This window comes from Chlorocebus sabaeus, chromosome 17 (assembly GCF_047675955.1).
Source record: "Chlorocebus sabaeus isolate Y175 chromosome 17, mChlSab1.0.hap1, whole genome shotgun sequence".
In the NCBI taxonomy this organism is placed as follows: domain Eukaryota; kingdom Metazoa; phylum Chordata; class Mammalia; order Primates; family Cercopithecidae; genus Chlorocebus; species Chlorocebus sabaeus.
Window position 1 is genome coordinate 71,349,119 of NC_132920.1, and position 25,444 is coordinate 71,374,562.

The following is a 25,444-nucleotide window of genomic DNA, read 5'->3' on the forward strand; positions in this document are numbered from 1 at the left end:
ATGCTAAGCTGCCTGCAGCCTGGTAGGGGAGTAGTGACACACGACCCCTGTTGCCGCCACCACTGGGGCTGCACTGGGTCAGATCTGAAGCCTCCATATCACTGGGTGTCACCCAAGGCCTGCCAGGATCACTTCCTGGTTACCACCAATGTTACTTCAAGGCTCTAGGACTCTCCAATCAGCAAGTGATGAATCCAGCCAGGCTTGTGGCCCTCCCTTCAGGGCAGCAAGCTCCCCCTTTGTCTAAGGAGGGTCCAAAAATGTTGTCCTGGAGCCATGGCCTGGAATCAGTACCTTAGGAATCTACCTGGTGCTCTATTCTACTACAGCTGAGCTGGCACCCCAAACCACAAGATAAAGTCCTTCTTACTCTTCCCTCTCCTTTCCATAAGCAGAAGGAGCCTCTTTCTGTGGCCACCACTGCCACAGGGACATAGCAAGTACTACCTGGCTACTGCCAGTGTTCACTCAAGCACAAAGGGCCATTCAGCCATGTAGCGAATGCTGCTAGGCATGAATTTCTTACTTCAGGGCAGTGGACTACCCTCTGGCCCAGAGTCAATCAGGAGTCAAGGCCTGGAATTGATTACCCCAGGAGCCTGCTTGATACTCTTCCTCACTGTGGCTGAACTGATAACCAAGCTGCAAGGCTGCAAGGCTAAGTTCCCCTTACTCTTCTCTCTCCTTTTCTCAAGCCAAATGAGTCTCTTCTTGTGGCCACCACACCTGTGAATGTGCTGGGTCACACGAAAAGTCAGCACAGCACAGGGTCTCATTCAAGACCTGCAATGAGTACTGTCTGCATAACACTGATGTTTATTCAAAGCCTAAGGGCTTTTTAGTCAGCAGGTTATGAATCCTGCCAGGACTCTGTCCTTCCCTTTAAGACAGTGGGCACCCTTCTAGTCTACAGTGTGTCTAGAAATGTCCAGGAGCTAGGGCTTAGAATGGGGGCCTCAGGAATCTGCCAGGTGCCCTGTTCTACGATGGCTGAGTTGGTATCCAAGTTGCAAGACAAAATCCTCTTTACTATTCCCCTCTACTCCTCAAGCAGAAGGAAGGAGTCTCGCCTGGAGCTGTGGGCTGTGCTGCCTGAGGTTGGGAGAGGGGCAACAGAAGCACTCACTTGGTTATGCTTGCCAATGGCTCACTAGCTTGCATGCATCCCAAATTCACTGGCTTTGAGCCCAGCACAGCACCAGGACATGTCTAGGAATTGCAGCTGTTTTCTATACCACCTTTCAAGTTTATTTAGGATCTCAGAGCACTTTAGCCCATAGTGTCAGGGCTTTCAGGAACTCACATTCCACCCACTGGATAGATGATTTCCCTCTGGCTAGGGCTGGTTTAAATGGTCACCAGCCCTGTGGCCTCTTCAGTCACTGGGGATTTCTGCCCTATGTTGCTTTCCACACTGACAGGCAGCACTGAGTTCCAATGCAAAGTCCCATAATCACTGTGCTCTCCCTAGCTCAAGTGCACAGATTTCTCTCTGCACCACACAGCTGCTGCTGCTCCTGAGGGTTGGGGGAAGAGTGGTAGTGGCAATTCAAGTCTGTCTTTTCTTCCCTTTTCAGTGCTTCTTTTATTGATGTAATGTTAAAACCAGGTACTGTGGTCATTCACCTGATTTTTGGTTCTTATAAAAGTGCTTTCTTTTGTAGATGGTTGTTCAATTGGTGTTCCTGCGTGGAGAGGGGCAGCATTTGCTGGAGGCTTCTATTCAGGCATCTTGTTCTGCTTCCAAGTCTTTTTTTATTGTTTTGATAATAGTCATCTTGATTGGGTTGAAATGAATCTCTTTGTGCTTTCAATTTGCATTTCCCTGATGATTAATAACAGTGAACTTTTTTTTCATATATTTGTTGACCATTTGTATGTCATCTTTTGAGAAATGTCTATTCAGATCCTTTGCCTATTTTTAATTGGTTTATTTGTGGGGTTTTCCTCTTTTGCTGTTGAGTTGTTGGATTTCCTTGTGCATTCTTAAAAGTAATCCTTGTCAGATACATAGTTTACACATATTTTCTCCCATTCTGTAGCTTGTCTCTTCATTCTGTTGATTATTTCCTTTTCTGTGCAAAAGCTTTCTAATTTGATGTAATCTCATTTGCTTATTTTTGCTTTTGTTTCTTGTGCTTTTGAAGTCTAGTCTAATCTTAAAAATCCTTATTCAGACCAATATTATAAAGCATTTCTTCTGTGTTTTCTTCTAGTAGTTTCATAGTGTTAGATCTTACATTTAAATCTTATTCCATATTGAGTTTATTTTTGTAAGTGATGAGAAATAGAGGCCTAGTTTCATTCTCCTGCATATGAATATTCAGTTTTTCATAAATTCTTAACAAAATATTAACAAACTGAATACAACAGTACCTCAAAAATATTTTTCACCATGATCAAGTGAGATTATTCCAGATATTGAAGGATGATTCAACATATGCAAATCAATAAGCATGATACATCATATTAACAGAATAAAGGACAAAAGCCATACGATTATCTCAACAGATGCAGGTAAAGCATTTGATATAATTCAACATTCCTTTATGATAAAAACTCTCCACAAATTAAAAATAGAAGGAACATGCTTTAACACAGTAAAGGTCATACATGACAAACCCACAGCTAACATATTGAATGGGAAAAGTTGAAAGTTTTTCCTCTAAAATTTGAAATAAGACAAGAATGCTCATTCTCATCACTCTTATTCAATATAGTTCTGGAAATCTTACACAGAGCAATTAGGCAAGAGTATGAAATACAGGGCATCTAAATTGGAAAGGAAGAAGTCAAATTGTCCTTTTTTTTTTTTTTTTTTTTTTTTGCAGATTACATGACCTTAAACATAGAAAATCTGACAGACTCCACAAAAAACTCTTAGAAATAATAAGAAAGATCAGTAAAGTTGTGGGATACAAAATCTACATCCCCCAAATAAGTAACTTTTCTAAATGCCAATAGCAAACTATTTGAAAAGGAAATCAAGAAAACAACCCCACTGATAATAGCTATAAAAAAATATAATACCTAAGAATAAATTTAATCAAGGGGTAGAAGATCTCTACAGTAAAAACTATAAAATACTGATTAAAGAAATTAAAGAGGACACAAAGGAATGAAAAGATATCTTACATTCATGGATTGGAAAAATTAATATTTTTTTAAATATCCATTTTACCCAAAGTAGTCTATAGCTTCAATGTAATCCCTATGATAACAACAATGATTTTCTTCACAGATATAGAAAAACAGTCCTAAAATTTATATGGTACCACAAAAGACTCAGAATAGCTAAAGCAATCTTGAACAAAAAGAACAAAGCTGGAGGCATCACACTACCTGACTTCAAAATATGCTGCAAAGGAATAGTAACCAAAACAGCACAGTACTGGCATGAAAACAGACAGAGAGACCACAGGGACAGCATAGTGAACCTAGAAATAAATCTATGCATTTGTAGTCAACTGATTTCTGACAAAAGCCCTAATGGCACACATTGGGGGAAAGGACAGTATCGTAAAAAAAAAAAAAAAACTTCTTATTGATCTTATTGATAGTCTCACATAGCTGTCTCATTTGAAATCTAATGAGTAGTATGGATTAGTATTATTATACCATTTTATGCACATAAATTAAGACATTGAGGAGTTGGGTGGCCTAATCAAATTCACAGATAGTACATGAAAAAAAGGAAGTCAGCCAGGTCTTCCCACGTTAATCCCACACACCACATGTTCTCTAGTACCCTCTATGCTACCACTGAAAAAAAGAAGACAGAATATTTTATTATTTTATGATTAAGCTTTTAAAAATGAAAATGGTCAGAATCAAAAGAATTATTACTTAAGAAAAGAGTATTTCAAAAGGTACATAGAACTTTATGAAACAAACCTTGCCTTTAAATACTTGGAATACCAAACTCATGGTCTATTTGCTAACAGAGGAAACTATTTCTATTTAAGCATGTTTCTTTCTCTGGCTACCACATTAACTGAGCTTATGTATTTATACATTAATTATTTCATCTATTCAACAAACATTTATGAGCACTAGTTGATATCAACCAGAAGAATAAAAGATAAATAAGATGGAGTACCTGTTCTCAAGAAGTTCAGTAATAGCAGGCAAGAAGATGTATTAATAGACAATGAAACACAACATCATCAAATGCATTGATACAAAATAGACACAGTGCTATAGGAGCACCAAGATGGGTCATATAATTCATTCTGGCACTGGGACCATGAAAGGTTTTCTTAGAGGTTGACCTGAGCTCAGTTATAGGTTGAGGAAGTAAGACGGTAAGACCAACGTAAGTGTAGAGTGTAGACAGAGAGGCAAGACACATGTGTTTGTGAGTATGTGTGTGTGTATTTCAACTATAATCAAGTGTATATCTTGCAGAAGCATAATTACAAAATAAGGGGTGCAGAAAACATGACCAAAGTATGAAAGGTCTTGTACGTCATCCTGCCAAGGAGTTCCAACTTTATGGTAGAGATTCACAATGGAGGAATCATTAAAGAATATGTCAGGAATATATTTGCATTCAGATAGGTGTCCCTTGCTATTGGGTGAAAAAATGGACTTAAATAACTGGACTGGAAGTATTTTAATTATCTTTAGGACAGGTTATTCTATAAGCAAATACTAATCTAATTCATATATTCATGTGAACGAAACAATGGCAAAACAAATGAACAACAACAGACCTTATAAGAGTAGAACATAAGTCAATTTTCTCATATTTTATAGTTTTGTTTACATAAACAGTGTCTGAGGATTTTGAGACTTTAGATTCTGTGAATTTCAAGTTCATTGGGTAAGAGTAAATAAGTGATTAAATGATGAAAAACAGGTATTCAACAATAACATCATTAAAAAGAGACATTAACTGCTCAATAGGCAAAAGGTAATTTTTAGTAAGAAGCTGTTTCTGAAAATAATCTGTAGGAAGAATTTAAAAGAAGGATGCTGGGAGCCTGTGATATGAGATGGTGAGTGATTAAGGTTGACAGATGAAGGCCTACCAAGTTGGTGTAACACCTGGACATTTAGATCACATGATTGAAGGTTTTTATCTAAATGGATTTCTGCTAGTGAAAGAGCTCTAGTATCTTCAGACAATAGAGAATTAAGAATCCAACCAATGCTTCAAAATGACAGGACTAGAAGGAGTTAATACAATGAACAAGGTTTTATTTCTCTTACATTTTTCACACATAAAATGATGAATACAGATATACCTTGGATTTAAAATCCCACAAGGAAATTGTATACTATATTTGGGATGACAAATTGTTTTCTATTGATCAGTGTTTCTAGGACCAGAGAAGTAGGCAAGAAGAAAGATCAATCTCAAGTTTTAAAAGCTCAGATTGAGTTTCTGCAGATGGCATTAAGTGTCTTTCTGAATGATAGTAGTTGCTCTAATATAAAAAATGATACTGTTGAAAATACTCAAAAGAAGAAAAAATGGTGAATATTTTATCCAAATTTTGCCCCAAAGTTAATTGTAGCTCTGTATTGCTTGATATGCTGTTACAAGCAAAAATAAAATCTTAGGACCTAAGAGAGTTTTGAGGGAGTTCCCCTTGGCTCTTTCTATGGATCAAGTGAGGAGTCTCAAGGAGTAACTTGCATTTAAAGTTACTGCTAAAAGGAAAAAGCAGGTAAAAGATTCCTTTTAAGGAAAAAATACCATATTCTTCCAAAATTGATCTTTTAAAAATTCTATATCTAGCCATCCTGACCACTTTAATTGTTCTTAAACTTTGTTGGACATGAGAATCACTTGAAGAACTTGTTGAATAAATATCTCTGAGCTCCACCCAAAAACTACTGAGTTGGATATGAGGGAGTGTCTCAGACACAATATATGCTTTGTGAAATATAAAAAGAGCATTTTTTTTACATTGGTGAGTTATGGCATAGTGCAATAAAATAAGTTTTAAAAACTGATGGCTACTGTCCCTTGCCTTTGGTCCAGTAACACATATATACTTTTTCAATTTTGCTGAAAAGTGAATTTAAACGAAAGATTAGTACTAGTTAGTGTAGTCAAAGATTACTAATCATGGCAGTTCAAGTCAGTTAAATTTTAGGATTCAGTTGTCCAAAGAGAAAATAATAGTTATGGTAACATTTGAATTTTTGCAATGGTTGTTATCTGAGACTTGCCCTTTGTAGAAATATAGGTCTGAAGTGGGAGAAGTGGTCTTAAGTCTGTAGCTTTGGATAGGAACCACAAGTAAGAAGAGGAGAAACTTAAACAATAAATGCAATTTGAAATCATTAACACAGACATTAGGGAGCTAGGAGAGGGAAATTTCAAAGATTACTAAGGCTTTTGGTTATCACTGCCCTCTGGAGAAGGGAGCATACCTGTATCTCCTGAATACAGCAAACTTCACGGCTCTAGAAATTATCACAGTTGCCTAATACAGTCAACTTTCTGTATTTGATGGAAATTTATTTGTCTCAGGAATTGTTACAAAGTTGCTTTAGTTCTTTGTATTTTGTATTCTACAATTGTTACGTACAAATTGACTCGAGTACTAGTTTCCGTTTTTAAAAAATTTATTTATTTCTACTTAGCACTGAAAGGAAGTTGAGTTAAAGATTGTTGATGATGTACTCATTCTTTGTTAGAATTAACTGTCTTTGGGTATTTGAGCACCTCCCTCAAGTAATGATTAAATAGAATTTAAAAATAAAATCTTCAAAAATTCACAAAATTAGGTGTTCTGGACTGCCTTTACTTGCTTTTAGGAGGTGCACACATTGGAACATGGAAATGAATTTTATACAAATATCTGTTCTTTCTCTGTGTGTGTTCTTTGGCCAATATTATATTTGTGTGATATTTATAAGACAGAGGAAATTGATTAACTATCAAAAAAAGATTAGAAAAGGAAATGACACACTTTCTAGAACACTCTGTGATGGCCTGTGAGTTGTAGAACATCAAGCTTGTTTTCACAATGAAAACTTTCATTTCCTATATTAAAAAATAGACCATAGTACAATGACTCCAGAGAAAAGCTTAAAAAAAGAAGTGCCTTCCTAAGTGACTTTTAGTGATCTTGTAAGAAAATATATTATAAAATAAGAATTAAAACTTTTCATAATCACACATGCATTTTTTATTTTCATATTTTTTACCAATAAATTACTCCAGTCTGCAGCAGTTTAACAGTAATATTTTTGTGTTTCTCCACATAGGCTACACAGAGGATAAATAAAGAAATAGGTTGATTATAGAAGTAGGTAACACCAACCTACACAAAAGTGTGGTATGTCTCATAGTCTCAGTGAGTGATTCTGCTTTCTTCATTCCTTAAGTAAAGAACCTATTTTACCTTTGTGCATTCTGAAATACACTGGTTTGCCCAACTGCCTCCCCTTTGTTTGTCACCCACTTGACTGGCCTAACTGTATGATCAATGATGGCTGTGCATGTGTCTCTTTGTATATATTCTGAGAGGTACAACATTTGCAGTAGTTCAAGACTTCTGAAAACACAAACACCAGGATAACAGCATTAACAGCACGGCAAGATATTACGGAAGATGTGGAGAGTCAGAGAAAGGGAAGAAGCATCTAGAATGAAAAAGTAGGTGAGTTCAGAAGATTTTATCAAAGGGACAACAAATGAAGGGGTAAAAACACACACGGAATGACAAATCCTGAAAAAGGTGAAAGCTTGGAGTCTTCCCTGTCTTTTATCCCCATGAGTCCCAGACAATATATGCTATATAGCGCTAACCTGTGCTCAGCAGCATCCTCACTTTTGGTACTTGGTATTCTTTATTGTGTCCAGAAATTGTTTGCAGGCACATCTCTTTTCTGGAGGAAGTATGAATACTTCAACTTGACTATTAGCATCAGACTTTTAGCAAATGCCATCATTTTTTGCCTTATACATTTCCCAACCAGCTTTCATTTTGGAGGGAAATAGAAGGTTAGGTTCTACAAATTGAGGTAACATACCTTCTGAGCTTTTGAGGTTTTGAGGGAAATACAGTACTGCATCAACTTAACTTTGAGGTGGGGGGGCAGCCAAATATTAAATTACTAATGTATTTGTTTATAGAATAAATATGTAAGTTTATACTAAATACAATTATACTGATATGGGATAAAATGTACGTATAGATTTTAAGATGAAGTAGAAAACTTTAAATAAAGTTTAAACAGAGTTTAAAAGATAAAAATTAAAGAAATAGTTGAAAGCAGAATCAGAATAACACTCGATAAAGCACAACAAAGTAGAAGAAAATAAGAAAACAGTAGAGGATAAACGAATATAAAAATGTATTAAAAGCAAATGAATGACACTAGTCCTTAGCAGAATTAAACTGTTTTTCTATCATCTTATTTTTCTTTGTTTCACTGGTATGTTAATTCTATTAAAGGTACAGTTCTGTACTTTCATTTTTTTCTTTGTATATAGCTTTTGTTGTCAGATCACATTTTACCAATTTTATTCAATATCTAATTGTAAGATTTTAGTTTTATCTCTTTTTTCTCTTTTATCAGTTAATTTTGTATGTTCACATTATCTTATTTGTTTAATTTTATTTTCTAAATTTTGCCATACATAGAGATACAAATGATTTTTTATCCAGCCATGTTGCTAAATTCACTTATTAATTATAATGGTTTGTAGATTCTTTTGACTCTTTCTATATATACAAAATTAGGAATAATAAAGACCTTTTTCCGAATTTTTAGGATTTAAATATTTTTGTTCTAACTTTATTACACTGATTAGGATCTCAAGTATAATGTTGAATAAAAATGGAAATAGCAGGAATATTCTATATGATGTAAATTCTTTGACATTTCTGGAAACTTGTTCCATGGTTCAAGCAATCAGTTTTGGTAAATATACCAAACGAGCTTGGGAAAAATGCCAATATCAAGGGTAGTTTTCTAAATATCTCAATTAAGACAAGTTTATCAAAATTAGGGATGTTCAAGTCATCTGTATCTTTACTACTTTTGTATTTGCCTCTTCTATCAGTTACCAAGAGTGATGTGTTTAAATCTTCCAACTGTAATTTTGGATTTCCCTATTTTTTCTTTTTTTATTTCTGATTTTTAAATTCATGTTGTAAAATTTTTATTCTATTTTTAATTGATGAATAGTTGTATATATTTATGGGATAAATTATATATATGCATAAATATGTATATATTCATGCATCATATGCAATGTGATGTTTTGATATATTCACATTGTAGAATGATTACATAAGCTAATTATTTATTACCTCACTTATGTTTTCTGGTGTGGTGAGAACATTTATAATCTACTCTTTTAGCAGTTTTGAAACATATAATATATTATTATCAACTGTAGTCATGATTCTGTACAAAAGATCACTAAAATTTATTCATCCTGTCTAACTGAAACTTTGTAACCTTTGACCAACATCTCTCTTCTCTCCATCTAACTTTCTCCCCAGCACCTGGTACCACTATTCTATTCTCTACTTCTTTTTTTTTTTTTTTTTCTGAGATGGAATCTTGCTCTGTCGCCCAGGCTGGAGTACAGTGACCGATCTCAGCTCACTGCAAGCCCTCCCGGGTTCACGCCATTCTCCTGCCTCAGCCTCCCGAGTAGCTGGGACTACAGGCACCTGCCACCACGCCCGGCTAATTTTTTTGTATTTTTATTAGAGCCTGGGTTTCGCCATGTCAGCCAGGATGGTCTCAATCTCATGACCTCGTGATCCACCCGCCTTGGCCTCCCAAAGTGCTGGGATTACAGGAATAAGCCACTGTGCCCGGCCTCTGTTCTCTACTTCTATGAATTCAACTTGTTTCGCTTCCAAGTATAAGTGAGATCATATAGTATTTGTCTTTCTGTGCCTGGTTCATTTCACTTAACATAATATTTTCTAGTTTCATCCATGTTATCATAAATGGAAGTATTTCCTTCTTTTCTAAGGCTAATAATCCATTATGTATATATGCCCCATTTTTTCTTTATTCATTTATCTGTTGATGGACACTTAGGTTGTATCTCTATTTTGGCTATTGTGAATAATGCTGCAATGAACATGGTATGCAGATATCTGTTTAATATACTGATTTCAATTCCTTTAGACACTGTCTTACTCTTTTTAGTGCTGCTATAACAGAATACCACAGACTGAGTGATTTATAATGAATATAAATTATTTCTTACAGTTCTGGAGGCTGGAAAGTCTAAGACCAAAGTGCCACATCTGATGAGGGCCTTCTTGCTGCATTATCCCATGGTGGAAGAGCAAAAAGGAGAGAGGGAGTGGGAAAGGGAGATGGGGAGAGAGAGAGTGAGAAAGGGAGAAGGGGAGAGAGGGAGTAAGAAAAGGGAAAGAGGGAGTGAAAAAGGGAGAGGGGGAGAGAGGGAGTGAGAAAGGGACAGGGGGAGAGAGGGAGCGAGAAAGGGAGAGAGGGTGGGAGGGAGCAGGAAAGGGAGAGAGGGAAAGAGGGAGAAAGGGAGAGAGGGAGAGAGCAAGGAGGAAAGGGAGAGGGGGAGAGAGAGAGTAGGAAAGGGAGAGGGGGAGAGAGGGAGCGAAAAAGGGAGAGGGGGAGAGGGGAAGCAAATAAGGGAGGGGGGAGGGGAGAGAGAGAGAGAGAAAGAGAAAGAGAAAGAGGACTGAACTTATTATTCTTACTCCCAAGGTGACAAACCCATTCCTGAAAAAAAAAAAAAAAAAGCAGCATTAGGCTATTCATCAAGGTTCTATCTTCCAACATCATCACATTGAGGATCAAGTTTTCAACAGAAAAGTTTTGGGGGGAACACATTCAAATCATATCATCTGCCTCTGGTCCCCCAAATTCATGTCTTTCTCATGTGTAAACTACATTCATTCTATTCCAATAGCCCCCAAAGTCTTAACTCATTGTAGCATGAACTCGAAAGTCCAAAGTCTCCTTTAAAATCACATATAAATGAGACTCAAAACATGATTCATTCTGAGATAAGTTCTCCTCCATCTGTGATACTGAAATAAAAATGTATCCACTTCTAAAGTACAATGGTGGGACAGGCTAGACATTCCCATTTCAAAAGGGATAAATAAGTGAAAAGAAAGGGGAAACTGGTTCCACGTAAGTCCTAAAGCCAACAAGACAAACAACATTAAATCTTAAGATTCCAGAATAATCTTTACCTCTTTGTATTACCTCTGGGCACACTGGAGCAAGGGTTTGGCCCCCAAAGACTTGGATAGCCCTGCCCTCCATGGCTTTGCTGGGCTCAGCCCGCGAAACAGCTGTTAATGGTTGGAGACTCATGCCTGCAGCTCTCCAAGACTGGAATTTCAAGCTGGTAGCTTTACAGCTTTGTGGTTTCAGAGGGTAGTCCCATCCCCACCGCTTTACTAAGCCTAGTGGGGACTCTGAAGTGGTTTCAACCTTACAGCTCTGCTGGGCATTGCCCTAGTGGGAACTCTGTGGTGGCACCACTCCTGTAGCAGGATGTGCCTAAGCCCCCAGGCTGCCTGATGCATCCTTTAAAATCCAGGTGGCTGCCATGGTCCAAAAGCCCACACACTCCGAGGGCCTGTAGAATTAGCACTATGTGGATGCTGCCAAGGTTTATTGCTTGCACTCTCCAGAATAGCAGTCCAAGCTGCACTTAGGCCCACTTAAGCCATGGCTGGGGTGGCTGAGGGGGTGCTGTGCCAGAATGTAGGGAGCAGAGATGAGACATGAGGTGGCACAGGGCAACAAATGCTGAGGCCTCCAGGGTGCCTCTCTAAAAACCTTGCCCCAAGGCCTTTCTCTGGGCCTGTGATCAGAAGTGCAGCCCCAAAGATCTCTGAAATGCTTCCTGGCTTATTCTCCCATTGTCTTGATGAATAACACCAGCCTCTCTTTTCTATACCATTTTTTTTTCTTAGTCTATTTCGTGTTGCTATGACAGAATATCACAAGTTAGGGAATGTAAAATAAATAGAAATTTATTTCTCATAGTTCTGGAGGCTGGGAAGTCCAGGATCAAGGTGCCATTATCTTGAGAGAGACACACACAGAGAAATAGCAAACCTGCACCCAACAGGGGGCTAATATCCAGAATTTACAAAGGATTCAAACAACTGAAAAAATCCATTAAAAAATCCATTAAAAATAGAAAAAGGAGGCCAGGCATGGTGGCTCATGCCTGTAATCCCAGAACTTTGGGAGGCAGAGGCGGGCAGATCACGAGGTCAGGAGATTGAGACCATCCTGGCTAACATGGTGAAACCCTATGTCTACTAAAAATACAAAAAAATTAGCCGAGCGTGGTGGCAGGCATCTGTAGTCTCAACTACTATAGAGGCTGAGGCAGGAGAATAGCGTGAACCTGGGAGGAGGAGCTTGCAATAAGTAGAGATCACACCACTGCACTCCAGTCTGGGCGACAGAGTGAGACTCTGTCTCAAACAAACAAACAAACAAACAAACCAAAAAATAGGGAAAGGACATGAATAAACATTTTTCAAAAGGAGACACATAAATGACCAATGAGCATATGAAGAATGTTGAACATCACTAATAATCAGAGAAATACAAATTAAAACCACAACGAGATACTATTTTACATCAGTCAGATTTTCTATTACTAAAAAGTGAAAAAATAACAGATGCTGGAGACAATGTGGAGAAAAGAAAGGCTAATACACTGTAGATAGGAACGTAAATTAGTACAACCTCTATGGAAAACAGTATGGAGATTTCTCAAAGAAGTAAACATAGAACTACCATTTGATCCAGCAATCCCACTATTGGGTATCTCTCCCTAAGGGAAATAAATCATTATTTCACAAGGACACCTGCACTTGTATGTTTATAATGGCGCTATTCACCATAGCAAAGATAGGGAATCAACCTAAGTGTCCATCAGTGGATGACTAGAGAAGAAAAACGTGATATATATATATATATATATATGATATATATATATATACACACACACAATGGGATACAATGAAACCATAAAAAATGAAATCATTTCTTTTGCAGCAATATGAATGGAACTGGAGGTCATTATCTTAAGTGAAACAACTCAGACACAGAAAGACAAACACTGCATATTCTCACTTGTAAGTGGGAGCTAAACAATGTGTACACATGGATGCAAGAGTGTGGAATGATAGACAATGGATACTTTGAAGGTTGCAAAGTGTGGGAGGAGGGTGTATGATGAGAAACTACTTAATGGGTACAATGTACATTATTCAAGTGAGGGATACCCTAAGAGCTTTGAGTTAACCACTAACTACACAATCTATCCATGTAACAAAATGACACTTGTAGCCCATAAAATTATACAAGTTAAAAAAATGTTTTTAATGATATAGAATTTCAAAGTTATTTTCTTCAGTCTTTTTAATAATATACTTTTCCTCTGTTTTATATAATTTCTCCTGAGAAGTTGGTTTTTAGCAGTATCATTGTTCATTTGAAGGTAATATGCCATTTTCCTTTGACTGCTTTAAATGCTATTATTTTGTTTTGTTTTTGACTTTCAGAAGTTCAACTATGAGGCACCTCTGTGTGATTTTCTTTTAGTTTAAATTTATTCTTCTACAGATTTGTAGATTTCTGAATTTGTAGCATAATGTCTTTCATCATTTTGGAAAATGTTTGGTCATTTTCTCTTTATATATTACTGCTGTCGTAATTCTCTATCGCCTGTACTTCTGGGACTACAATTGCACATATACTAGAAATGTTCACTATGTCTCACATTTTTCTCAAGTTGGTTTTTAAAATTTTTAAATATTTTTTACTTTGGTCTAATCTCGACATTTTCTATTGACTGGTCTTGCAGTTTGGTATCCTTTTCTTCTGCTGCAATAAATCTGTAATTTTGTTTCTAAAAATTAGATGTTGCCCTTTGCATTTGATTTCACTTTAATAAATTTTTATAGATTTGATTTGAATTTTTAGTAGAGTCCAATATTGTGGTGAAATTTTGCATCTTTTCATTTATTTTCCTGAGAATCGAATTAGTTATTTTAAAGTCCTCTCTGACGACTTCAGTATCTTAATCACCTAATATTGATGAAAAATAGATCACCACGTATTTTTACTGACCTTTTTTATCTTGAGTTTGCTAATCCTGTCTTATTTCTTGACATTCCTATGTGTTATAGAAAATTGAATAATAAAAAATATTAGAGATATTTGGAGGCATTGGCTGCTGTTTTACTCTTCCAGAGAGAATTTATTTCACTTTCTCACAGGCAGTTAAAATACAGGAAGCTGGACTGGAATTAATTCAGTTTTGTGAGATCCACCCTATTTCCAACTTATTTTCACTCCTATGATACTGTTCTTTCTGACATTTGCCTGGAAATCTTAGACGTTGATCAGGGACCCTTCTCCTCAGAGAGCTCTGGACTCCATTTTTTTTTTTTTTTTTCTATCTTCATGATTTTTCCAAGATCTCTGCTCATCTTTCCAGACAACTAGACACTGCTTTGTGCTTGGCATCTCTTCCTCAAGCTTCTGTGCTGCTTAACAGATAGCACATTCCTGCAACGGAAACATAAGGCAAGGTATTGGGCTCCCCTAACTGTTTTGTTTCTATCTGGATTAATTTTTCTTCAAGTCCAACCTGCATGGATATCCCTGAACTCCAAGTTCTGCCTCCCCAGTCTCCCCAAAATCTTATCTCAGGTTTCTGTTAGCAAGCTCTTTCTGCTTTTCTTTTCTTTTTTTTTTTTTCTCCAGCTTAAAAAACAACAAATGTCTCAAGTGAAAAAGTGCTACAGAGTATAATGTTCACCTAAATGAGTTTCTTTTCGCTCTGAAATTCTGTGTCTCATGTTCTGTCTCCTCTGGTCTCTCATTCATTCCTTCAAATGGATATTTTTGTGCTTTAGTCTAACTTTTTTAATGGTTCATTATGGGAGTATTGGTCAATATCAGCTATTCCATCAATACTGAAAGCAGGAATTTTTGTTGTTGTTGTATTTTCCATTCTTAAATTTCCATGTGGTTCTTATATATATATATATATATATTTTTTTTTTTTTCTGAGAAAGTTTGTGTTTTTGTTTTTGTTTTTGTTTTCATTTCAAGAGGGTTCATAGTTGCTCTTTGAGGTATTTTTTAAAAATTATAGATGCTTTAAAATCTGGTCACATCATTCCAATATCTCTGCTGTGTAGATGTTGTGTCTGTTGATTGGTTTTTCTCATTAAACTTGACATTGTTCTGCTTCTTGGCATGACAAGTTACTTTTTATTGTATTTAGATCATGTTACTCATTAATACCAGGCTGGGGTGGCAGTCAGGCCCCTCTCACATACAAAGCCTCCACAGACACCTACCATCCAAGAGGGAGCACTTCGTAGTTGCTACTGGGTTGTGGTGGTAACGTCTGCTGACATAGTCCTGGTATCAGCTGCTGCAAATGACAGGGTGGGGGAGGGCACTTTTTTCCTCTGGAGTGTTTCTGGTGTCATCCAAAAAGTTATGCCCTGCATAGGCACCCCCTTCCAGGTCCTTTGGCTAAAGAAAATAGGCTTGTTTTGTTTTGTTTTGTTGGTTGGTTTTTGTTTGTTTTGTTTTGCTTTTTGGGGGTGTGCACTTACCCTTCTTTCTAGCTTGTGAAATTTTCCAGTGTCCGGGCTAGGATATTTAGGAGGCAGAAAACATCCTGCCAGGTTATTCCTTGAGTATAACGTCTCTAAGAAAGATGTCTTCTTTTCTTCACATTGCAGAATCTGCTTATGTTTGTTTTACACGTTTTGTCCTGGGTTTTTAGGTGTTATTAGGTGAGAGGTATAGAGTGAAATGTGTCTACTACCTTCATATAGGATGACCTGGAAATCTTCATTGTAATTTTTTAACATTTATATTCCATTTAAACATTATTTTACAAACTTTTAGCTCTCTAGCATCATGTAGAATGAAATTTTTGTAGTGATCTTGCTCCTCGGTGGAAAGGAGCAGCCAGGACAGAGCATTGTACAAATCGCTTAGATTCTGGCCCCTCAGCTCATATGCAGAGGATAGAATCCTGGAGACCAGCATTCTTTTTTTTTTTTTTTTCCTGTTGTAAAATGAGACTGATTGTCCTTATTTTTCTCAATATAAAATCTTTTTTTTTTTTACTAAATTTTTAAAATTCGTATAATTTTAATAAAAGTTTTAAAATTGTTCCAGATTCCCAAATCCAGGCATAAAAAATATATTTTATCTTGGTATATTTCATTACATTATTTTAAAATTATTTAATATTTTTAAAATTTTAATTTCTAATATCTCAAAACTTCTTCACTAGCAATGAAACATGCATATGTCTTTTATTAAAATTAAACAATAACAGCGTTATTTCCAGATTTTATTTTCTTCTTTGGCTACCATCTAGCTCCTACTTCACTTGCTAGCCAATTTGTCAAAATATTTAAGTCTCCACTTCATCTTGTGTCACTTCACAAGCTGTTGCTGTCTGGATGCTCTTCAGACCCCTGAATCTTAACTCTGCAGGGTCACCGATTACCTCCCTTCTCCTAAATGTGGTGGACACTTTCTAACCTGTACCTTGCTTGACCTCTGCATTTGATTACTGTTTGACATTTCCTACTCCTTTCAGTTTTTTACTTTAAGTAAAAGAAACAACTTTATTTTTTCCAAGATGACTTTTTCTTATTATTATTTTTTATCAGAAATACAAATTCCAGAGGAGGGTGCAATTAGGTTTCTGCTTATAATTTCATTAGATAAAAACTTTATATTTGACATGACACTATTTTGGTACACTTAAAAATATTCTCCTAACTTATGGTAATTGCCCTTTGGCCATCCCCCTTCAGATGATGTGAGCCCATGTCTTCAGAGAATAAAAGAATTAAAAAAGTCCTTCCTCTGTTTTCTGGGTTTCAAATATCTATTGAAACACATGTTAAAATAATAGTTTTGAGGAAAAAAGGTTTTAGGTTATGAATTTAGTCTATTTGAATTATGTCCTCAGTGTCTTTTATCTCACAAAAATGATGCTGTCATCTGTACAGATGTGCAATTCAGAAACCTGGAAATCATTGAAGCTCCTCACTCACTCTCATCCTCACGTCCCATTAATTATAGAGTGCTACCAGTTGTATTTCCTAAATATCACCAGATTATTCTAGTTTTCTTTCATCTTTGCTACCATCACCCTAAACTATTAGAATCTACTGTATAGATTTCATTCTATTGTAGATATTATTCTTATAAATCTCCATCCAAAGCTTATATATCTGGCTCACCTCAAAACTATTTCCATATTTGCAGCTAGAATGATGCTTTCAGAGTGCAAATGTTATTGTATTTTAAAACTTTCAAAACTCTTCAGAAATCTTTTACTGCTTTAAGAATGGAATTTTTAAAATCCCAATCAAAGCCCTGCATGTTATGCCCCAATTTTAACTCTTCAGCCTCATTATTCATTCTCTATTACCTTACTCTCAGCTATGGTCATACTGGTTTCTCACTTCTTCCTGATATGGTCTGGGCCTATTCACACACACTGAATTGACTTCCTGCACTCTCCTCAAAGTGCATTCTGAGATCATTTATCTTTTCTGATTTTTATTACATATTCTGATTTTTCTGTTATATTATTAAAATTCCCAAATCATTTTATTATCTTGATACTTTCTAGAACTGATTTTCTTCTTTTTAAAAAAATCAGTCTCCTTACAGACTGTGAAAAATTACCAGTGTCAACTACATTGCAAGTCATCATGACAGGGTTTTGGGGGAAAGTTTTCAGTGAGCAATGATTGCATCTCAGACCTCAGTGGCTATGATACTACCACTGTGCAAAGCTAGAACTGATTTTCTATAATTTTCAAATAGAAAATTGTATTATTCTTAAGTAACATTACCTACTTTACAATATTTATTCTGATTCCTTCTTTCTTATTTAATTATATTGTTTAATACTTTCAGAACAATATTCAGTAATAATAGAAAGAGCACGCGTCTCTCCTGATTTTCTAACGTGTATCCAACCATCATTCTCTCTTTCTCTCTCTCACACACACACATACACAAACACGAAGACACATACACACACACACACACACACACACACAGAGAGAGAGAGAAGAGGCAACATGGCAAACCTGAGACTGCCATCTGTAGAAAGACTTACTTGCAAGGTTACCCCTTGGGTGGCATTTGGATCATGGTAGGATTCCTACCATTTCCTGTTAAGAATAGCTTACTATGTCTAAACTGTGCAAACAATATGGTTTATGCTGAACATCTTTCCTTCTGAAGTTTTAGAAAATGCTAGGCAGATAGTGTCTGTGTGACCAGCTCCCAGTAAAAAACTGGGGCACTGAGCTTCTAAGGAACATCCCTAGTAGACATTTCACTTGTGTTGTTATAACTCATTGCTAGAGGAATTAAGTTCATTCTGTCTGACTCCACTGGGAGAGGATGCTGGATTTCACCCCGTGCCCTTTTTTCCTTTGCTAGTTTCATTTTATATCCTTTCACCATAATAAATCATAGCTGTGAGTATATACAACTATATGCCAAGTCCTGTGAATTCTCCTAGTAAACTATCAAAACTAGAGTGGTCTTGGAGACTCCCAAAACACACAACACCTGCATATATACACATATATAAACACACATGCATATATACATATGTATTATTATGTTAAAGGAGCACTTGCCATTAAAATATTCATTAGATTCTACCAGTGACTTTTTCTCATCTGTTGATATGATATTTTTTCTCCTTTGACTTATTAATATATATTTTATAAATTTATTTCTTATCACCAAGTCATTCTTGTTTCCCGATGCTCTCTCTTGTTGACTTCTGTGACAGTGCTGTACCTTGGATTATTTCCCTCCCTCTTTGAAGGCTATTTCCATCCCCTTCTTGCATAAGTTTCTCTTTCTTTCTTTTTGTGTCCTTCAGGTATGTTTGTGCCTTGCCATCGGCTCTTTTTTTCCTCATTTTTTAATTATAAAGATTATAATTAAACATTTTAATTTATTTCTCAGACTTTCTTATGCATATTCATTATTTGAAGTATGGCCCATACGCATATGACATATCAAACTCAGTCTCCAGTAACTCTGACCCCTTTCTGCACTTCAGATGCACAGATCGAATTTCCTCCTGGGCATCACCCCTAGATGTCTCATTCTTACTACAAACTCAATGTATTTAAAATTGAACTCATTATCTTTCCCTCACTTACTTCTTTGTTTTCAATCTCAGTTAATTACACTAAGCTATAAAACTGGGCTTTATCCTTGACTCCTTTCCCTCACTCAACCCACACAAATGATCACTCTCCAAGTTCAGTTGATTCTATACATCTTTCAAGCATGTAGTTTGTTCCCCCTCTACTTGTACTAGCTCTAGTATGGGCTCCTTCAACTTTGCTGCTATTATTAATAAAGTCTCCCACTGGACTCTCTGACTCCAGGCTGCCCATCAGCCAATACATTATCTACACTGAATTTATGGGGTTTTGTAACTTGCAAATTTGATCAACTCTCTCCCCTGCACAAACTTACCATAATTCTCCATTGCCACTCAGAAGACGAATAGTTTTTACTCTGGCTTACAAAATTTTTCATACCCCCTAACAAATTAAGTTATAACCCCTTAAAAACACACAACTTCAAATAGCCACACTAAACTACTTGCTGGAGAAAAATTAACTGGACATGCTTTTCTGACGTTTCTCCAAGTTTGAGTTGGGATCTCTTTCAGGATGCTCTCCTATCATGTACACATGTGTATTGTAGCACCATGAACATGGATTTAAATTGCCTTTATTCTCTAAGCTAGAAGAGGTGTGAGAGCAAGGACCATGCGTGCCAATGTTGCCACCTTATGGCGAGTGTTCAGTGCATACGTGTTGAGTGAGTGAATGGTGATACCATAAATGTAGTTTTGATTCCTGCTTTATTTAATATCACCGTCAATGTGCCTAGTTCCCACAGGCCTATCAGAGGGAAACTACTCTTTACTTAACCCAAGCTGAAAGGCAATGACAAACAGCCATATCTGGAAACATGTGGGCATGTGTGTTAGCTTTCCTACTGGCAGAAACAGAATTAATGGGATGGCTTTGGGAGAAAAAGAGACGCTGAGTGGACACATTAGCAGCATCTCTCCCAAATTCTGATGGCTTTTTAAATCCTTGTTAGTTTCACTTCATGTGTATCCTTATGAAAAAATTCCCCCTTACTTGAGATAACTTGAGTGGAACTCTTTACCTTGTAATGAGAAAAAGAGAAAATTAAAACAGTAAGTATTTTTCTCATGTCATTTAAAGTTCTATAAAACCCCTTTAAGAACTGAATATATTCAATACGAATAATGAGTATGTAACACTTTATGGATGTTTATTCAATTTTGTGTGTGTGTGTGTGTGTTTTATTTTTATTTATTTTTATTTATTTTTATTTTATTTTTTTTTGAGATGGAGTCTCGCTCTGTCGCCCAGGCTGTAGTGCACTGGCGCGATCTTGGCTCACTGCAAGCTCCACCTCCCAGGTTCACGCCATTCTCCTGCCTCAGCCTCCCGAGTAGCTGGGACCATAGGCGTGCACCACCATGCCCAGCTAATTTTTAGTAGAGACGGGGTTTCACCATGGTCTCGATCGCCTTACCTCGTCGTGATCTCCCTGCCTCGGCCTCCCAAAGTGCTGGGATTACAGGCGTGAGCCACCATGCACAACCTATTTCTTTTTTATTATAAATATCTGTCATATACATTTTTGTATTTAAAAATCTTTGTGTGCATTTAAAACTATTTCTTTAGTGTATAGTCTTAAAAGTGGCGTTCTGGATGAAATATGACATTTTTGAAAAGGCTATTGGTAAATATGGTCAAATTATCTAAATTGCTTTCTGGAAATTTTCTACTAACTAATCTTCCACTAAAATGGGTTTACTTTTCAAGTTTTATTGCAATTAAAAGAGGTAAATCCTTTGCTAATGGATAGTCATGGGCTGCAAAGTCAAGCTGGCTACTCAAACTCAGTGACATTTTCTTTTTTCCCCTCTCAAGGCACTTTCTGCTGCGCTCCCATCTCACATACACAATGTGAGACGAAGGTCAGATGAGACAAGGGTATTAGACATGACTTACGAAAGCTATAGGCACAGGATAGCTAGCTGACTTCTGGTATGGTAATAACAATATTGGTGTTACTATTTCTATTCCTACTTGCTTTTGGCACAATTGACTGTTCTCCAAATGCTAAAGCTGTTTTCCACTGCCAACATGTTCTTCTAATGATCACTGCAAAAATGCCAGCTGCAGCTATGGAGGGAAGTATTTTTCTGATTTTCCTGACTTTAGAAACAGAAAGAAGAAACAGTACCAAATGAATGTGAATTGGAAGCCAGTTAGGTAGAAGTCCTTCCTTCTCTGGCTCCGTACCTTCTACCCAAAGCTGTCACACTGCACTGCTAGGGATAAAATTCCCCATTTGCCCTCTACCCAGGTTTTTCTACTTAGACTGAGGATTGCATCCTCATTACATTCAGAAATGGGTGGGTCTGATCACTACATTCCTATGAAAATGGGAATAAAGGGCCAACTCTCCTTCTCCTGCACTATGCTGCTCACTAACATCTTTTGAAATTTCTGAAAGGTTTGGAAGGGGAATTGATGCTTCAGACAGTCTTCATTTAGTTTCCTCTGATCTCTGAAAGTGGTACCGATCAGGACCACACTGAGAAAGCACAAATGCTGCTCGGAATTAATAGCCAGAATCAAACTCAACCAGTGACAAGGAAACTACCTCTCTGAGAAGAGTTCTGGGAATGGGAGTGGGCAGGTTAATTGCACTCCACAATCCCCAAGGCCACCTGGCCATAGCATTCATATTTATTTCAGCCGTGGCCCTGTCAGGTTGATTACATAGTTAAAACCAGGATTGTTTTGCATAGGTTTTCTGGAGCAGCTCAGCTGCTTAGCTACTCACAAGCGCTAATGACCTGGAATCAGAGTGACAGGAGAGTCTCAGGCCCCATTCCTCTACTGTGAGCTCCTGCCAATGTCTGTTTTTCTTCAAAAGAGCAACTAGAAAATAGGAAGTTTGTCTCAATGTTTTTGTTTTTTTTTTTTTGGAGGCGGAGTCTTGCTCAGTTGCCCAGGCTGAAGTGCAGTGGCACGATCTTGCCTCACTGCAAACTCCGCCTCCCAGGTTCACACCATTCTCCTGCCTCAGCCTCCCAAGTAGCTGGGACAAGGCCTGGACGAGGCTCCTGCCACGAGGCCTGGGTAATTTTTTTTTTTTTTTTGTATTTTTAGTAGAGACAGGATTTCACCATGGTAGTCAGGATGTCTCGATTTCCTGACCTCATGATCCACCTGCCTCAGCCTCCCAAAATGCTGGGATTACAGGCATGAGCCGCTGCACTCAGCCTTAATGTTGTCTTTTGTGTACATTTTGTCTTTAATAAAAATGTGTATAATGCTCAAGGGCTTATTCTGTGCTAGAAGCCCTATGTACATGATCTTCAATTCTTACAACACTGCTAGATATTTTGGTTTCCATTTTCAAGGTGAGAAAACCAAGGTTCCAAGAGTTTAAGGAATTTCCCAAGGCCACAAAGCTAAAGCTGCTAAAGCCAAGATTTGATTCCAGTCTGCCTGATGACATGAGTTGGGCTTGTCCTCCCTGAAAACACTTCCCACAGTCATCATTCGCAGCTTCCATGAGGGCAGTGGGTATATTTTATCCAGTGTTAGTGACTAGTATGATAGAAGGAGCACAGAGAGCAGTGGTTCAGGCTAAGAACGGCAGCTAAATACATTAGTGTTGGGAAAGAGATATGGTATTTACAATTACCTAGAGATTGTAACATAAAGGACATTCATTATACTTAAAGCTATTAAAACTTCACAGTAAAAATTGAAACTGCTCCACTTTCCCATTGGCCCAGCAGCTCTGACTTCTCTCTTGTTCTCCCAGTCCACACTAGCAAGGATCGAGGGCGCTTCTCAGGCTATGTAAATCAGATCATGTCACTCCTTCACTTACAAGCCTTCAGTGATTTCCCATTGCCTTAAAGATTAATTCCAAACTCCATAAAATAGCAAATTAAGTTCTTAACTTTTGCTACTCCCCCATTTTTTCTCCAACCCCTCTTATTCCACCCATACTGAATTATCTTAAGTTCCTTGAGCAAACTCTCTTTGTCTGTGTCTCGGAGTCATTGTATATGCCATAGTTTTCTGGCAGTAGGGTCTTCACTCACTCAACTCACCCCTCATCCCACTTCTCTCCTCCAAATCTCAGTCATGTCAAAGTCAAATACACTCAGAAGCCCTCCCTGACTACTTATCCTCAGTTCCTCTCAGGAGGCCTCACCATGTGCTCCTTTTCTGTTGCTCTAGCTTTCTATATTGACCATTATCAGTGCACCCTATAAGATGGCATTGGGCTACTTGACTTCTGACTAGACTGTGGATGTGGAAACGTGTTTTGCTCAGTAGCACATATTAAGCAGTAATAATAAATACTAAATTTAAGAATAAGGCTACGTTAGGCTCTCTCTGGCAGTTTCTAATTTCTTACCTTCCTTGGTTCAAAGAGGTAAAAGATTTCTGGATTACCACTTTTCCTGAAAGATATAACTAATGTAGAATCAGCTCAATTTCAAATATTTACTGAATTTCTACAGCAGGCTTCTTTTGGAGTCCTATTTCTCCGTAGTAAATAGAAATACTGTTTATCTAAAATATAGTGCTTATAGAATGGTGTGTCCAGAATTGGTGGGTTCTTGGTCTCGCTGACTTCAAGAATGAAGCTGTGAAGCCTTGTGGTGAGTGTTACAGTTCTTAAAGATGGTGTGTCCAGAGTTTGTTCCTTCTGATGTTCAGACGTGTTCAGAGTTTCTTCCTTCTGGTGGGTTCATGATCTCCCTGGCTTCAGGAGTGAAACTGCAGACCTTCACAGTGAGTGTTACAGTTCTTAATGCGGTGTGCAGCTGGAGTTGTTAGTTTCTGCCATCTAGAGTTGTTCATCCCTCCCAGTGGGTTCCTCATCTCACTGGCCTCATGAGGGAAGCTACAGACCTTCATGGTGAGTGTCACAGCTCATAAAGGCAGTGCAGACCCAAACAGCGAGCAGCAGTAAGATTTCTCACAAAGACCAAAAGAACAAAGTACCCAAGAAGGTTGCTGTTCGCTGGCTTGGAAGGCCTGCTTTTATTCCCTTATCTGGCCCCACCCACATCCTGCTGATTGGTCCATTTTAAAGAGAGCTGATTGGTCCATTTTACAGAGAGCTAATTGGTCCATTTTACAGGGTGCTGATTGGTGCGTTTACAAACCTTGAGCTCGACACATAGTACTGATTGGTGCATTTACAATCCTTTAGCTAGACATAAAAGTTCTCCAAGTCCCCACCAGGTTAGCTGGATACAGAGTGCTGATTGGTGCATCCACAAACCCCAGAGCTAGATACAGAGTGCCCACTGGTGCATGTACAATCCTTTAGCTAGACATAAAAGTTCTCCAAGTCCCCAACCGACTCAGGAGCCCAGCTGGTTTTGCCTACTGGATCCTGTGCAGGGGCCATGGACGGAGCTGCCCACCAGTCCTGCCGCATGCCTGCACTACGCAGCCCTTGGGCAGTCAGTGGGACCCGGCGCCATGGAGCAGGGGACAGCAACCGTCAGGGAAGCTCAGGCTGCAGGGGAGCCCACCTTGGGGGGTGATGGGGGTGGGGGGGCGAGGCAGCTGGGGGAGGGGGCAGGCGCGGGCTTGGGCATGACGGGCTGCAGGTCCCAAGTGCTGCCCTGCGGGGAGGTGGCTGAGGCCCAAATTATAGCACGACACGGGTGGGCGGGCAGTGCTGGGGGACCTGCGCATCCTCTGCACTCTCTGCAGCTGCTGGCCCAGGTGCTAAGCCCCTCACTGCTCTGGGCTGGTGGCACTGGGGCTGGCCTGCTTGGAGTGCAGGGCCCGCTGAGCCCGCACCCACCTGGAACTCACCCCAGCCAGCCAGCGCTGCACACAGCCCTGGTTCCTACCTGCGCCTCTCCCTCCACACCTCCTTGCAAGCAGAGGGAGTCGGCTCTGGCCTCGGCCAGCTCAGAGAGGGCCTCCCACAGTGCAATGGTGGGCTGAAGGGTTCCTCAAGCGTGGCCAGAGTGGATGCGGAGGCTGAGGAGGTGCCGAGAGCCAGCGAGGGCTGCTAGCACGTTGTCACCTCTCAATAGGTTACAAGCTACAGTTTTTGAAACAAAAATTTGTTCCAAATAATGTAAAACATATATTGTATGCCAAATTGATGACATGCAGCAGTTGATAACATAAAGACCTGAGTCAGTCTGTACACTGATATTTGCTTTGACACCAAGTGCAATGAGTGGATGATAAGATCCTCTGGAGGAGTTAAATAATGGATGTCAAATATCTGCTTAAAATATATCTTCATGTAAGGCAAGCATTTGAAAACAATG

The 25,444-nt window shown here is 38.2% G+C and overlaps 1 long non-coding RNA gene and 1 other non-coding gene across 2 annotated transcripts in view; one reads left to right on the forward strand and one right to left on the reverse strand.

The window, feature by feature from the left end:
- LOC140708952 (uncharacterized) overlaps positions 1-25,444 on the forward strand; it is a 149,614-nt gene that overhangs the window by 31,443 nt on the left and 92,727 nt on the right. The gene's annotated exons all lie outside the window — the stretch shown is intronic.
- Positions 17,672-17,809, reverse strand: LOC119620217 (U4 spliceosomal RNA). The gene has a single exon (XR_005236692.1). It is a non-coding gene; the product is annotated as a U4 spliceosomal RNA (small nuclear RNA).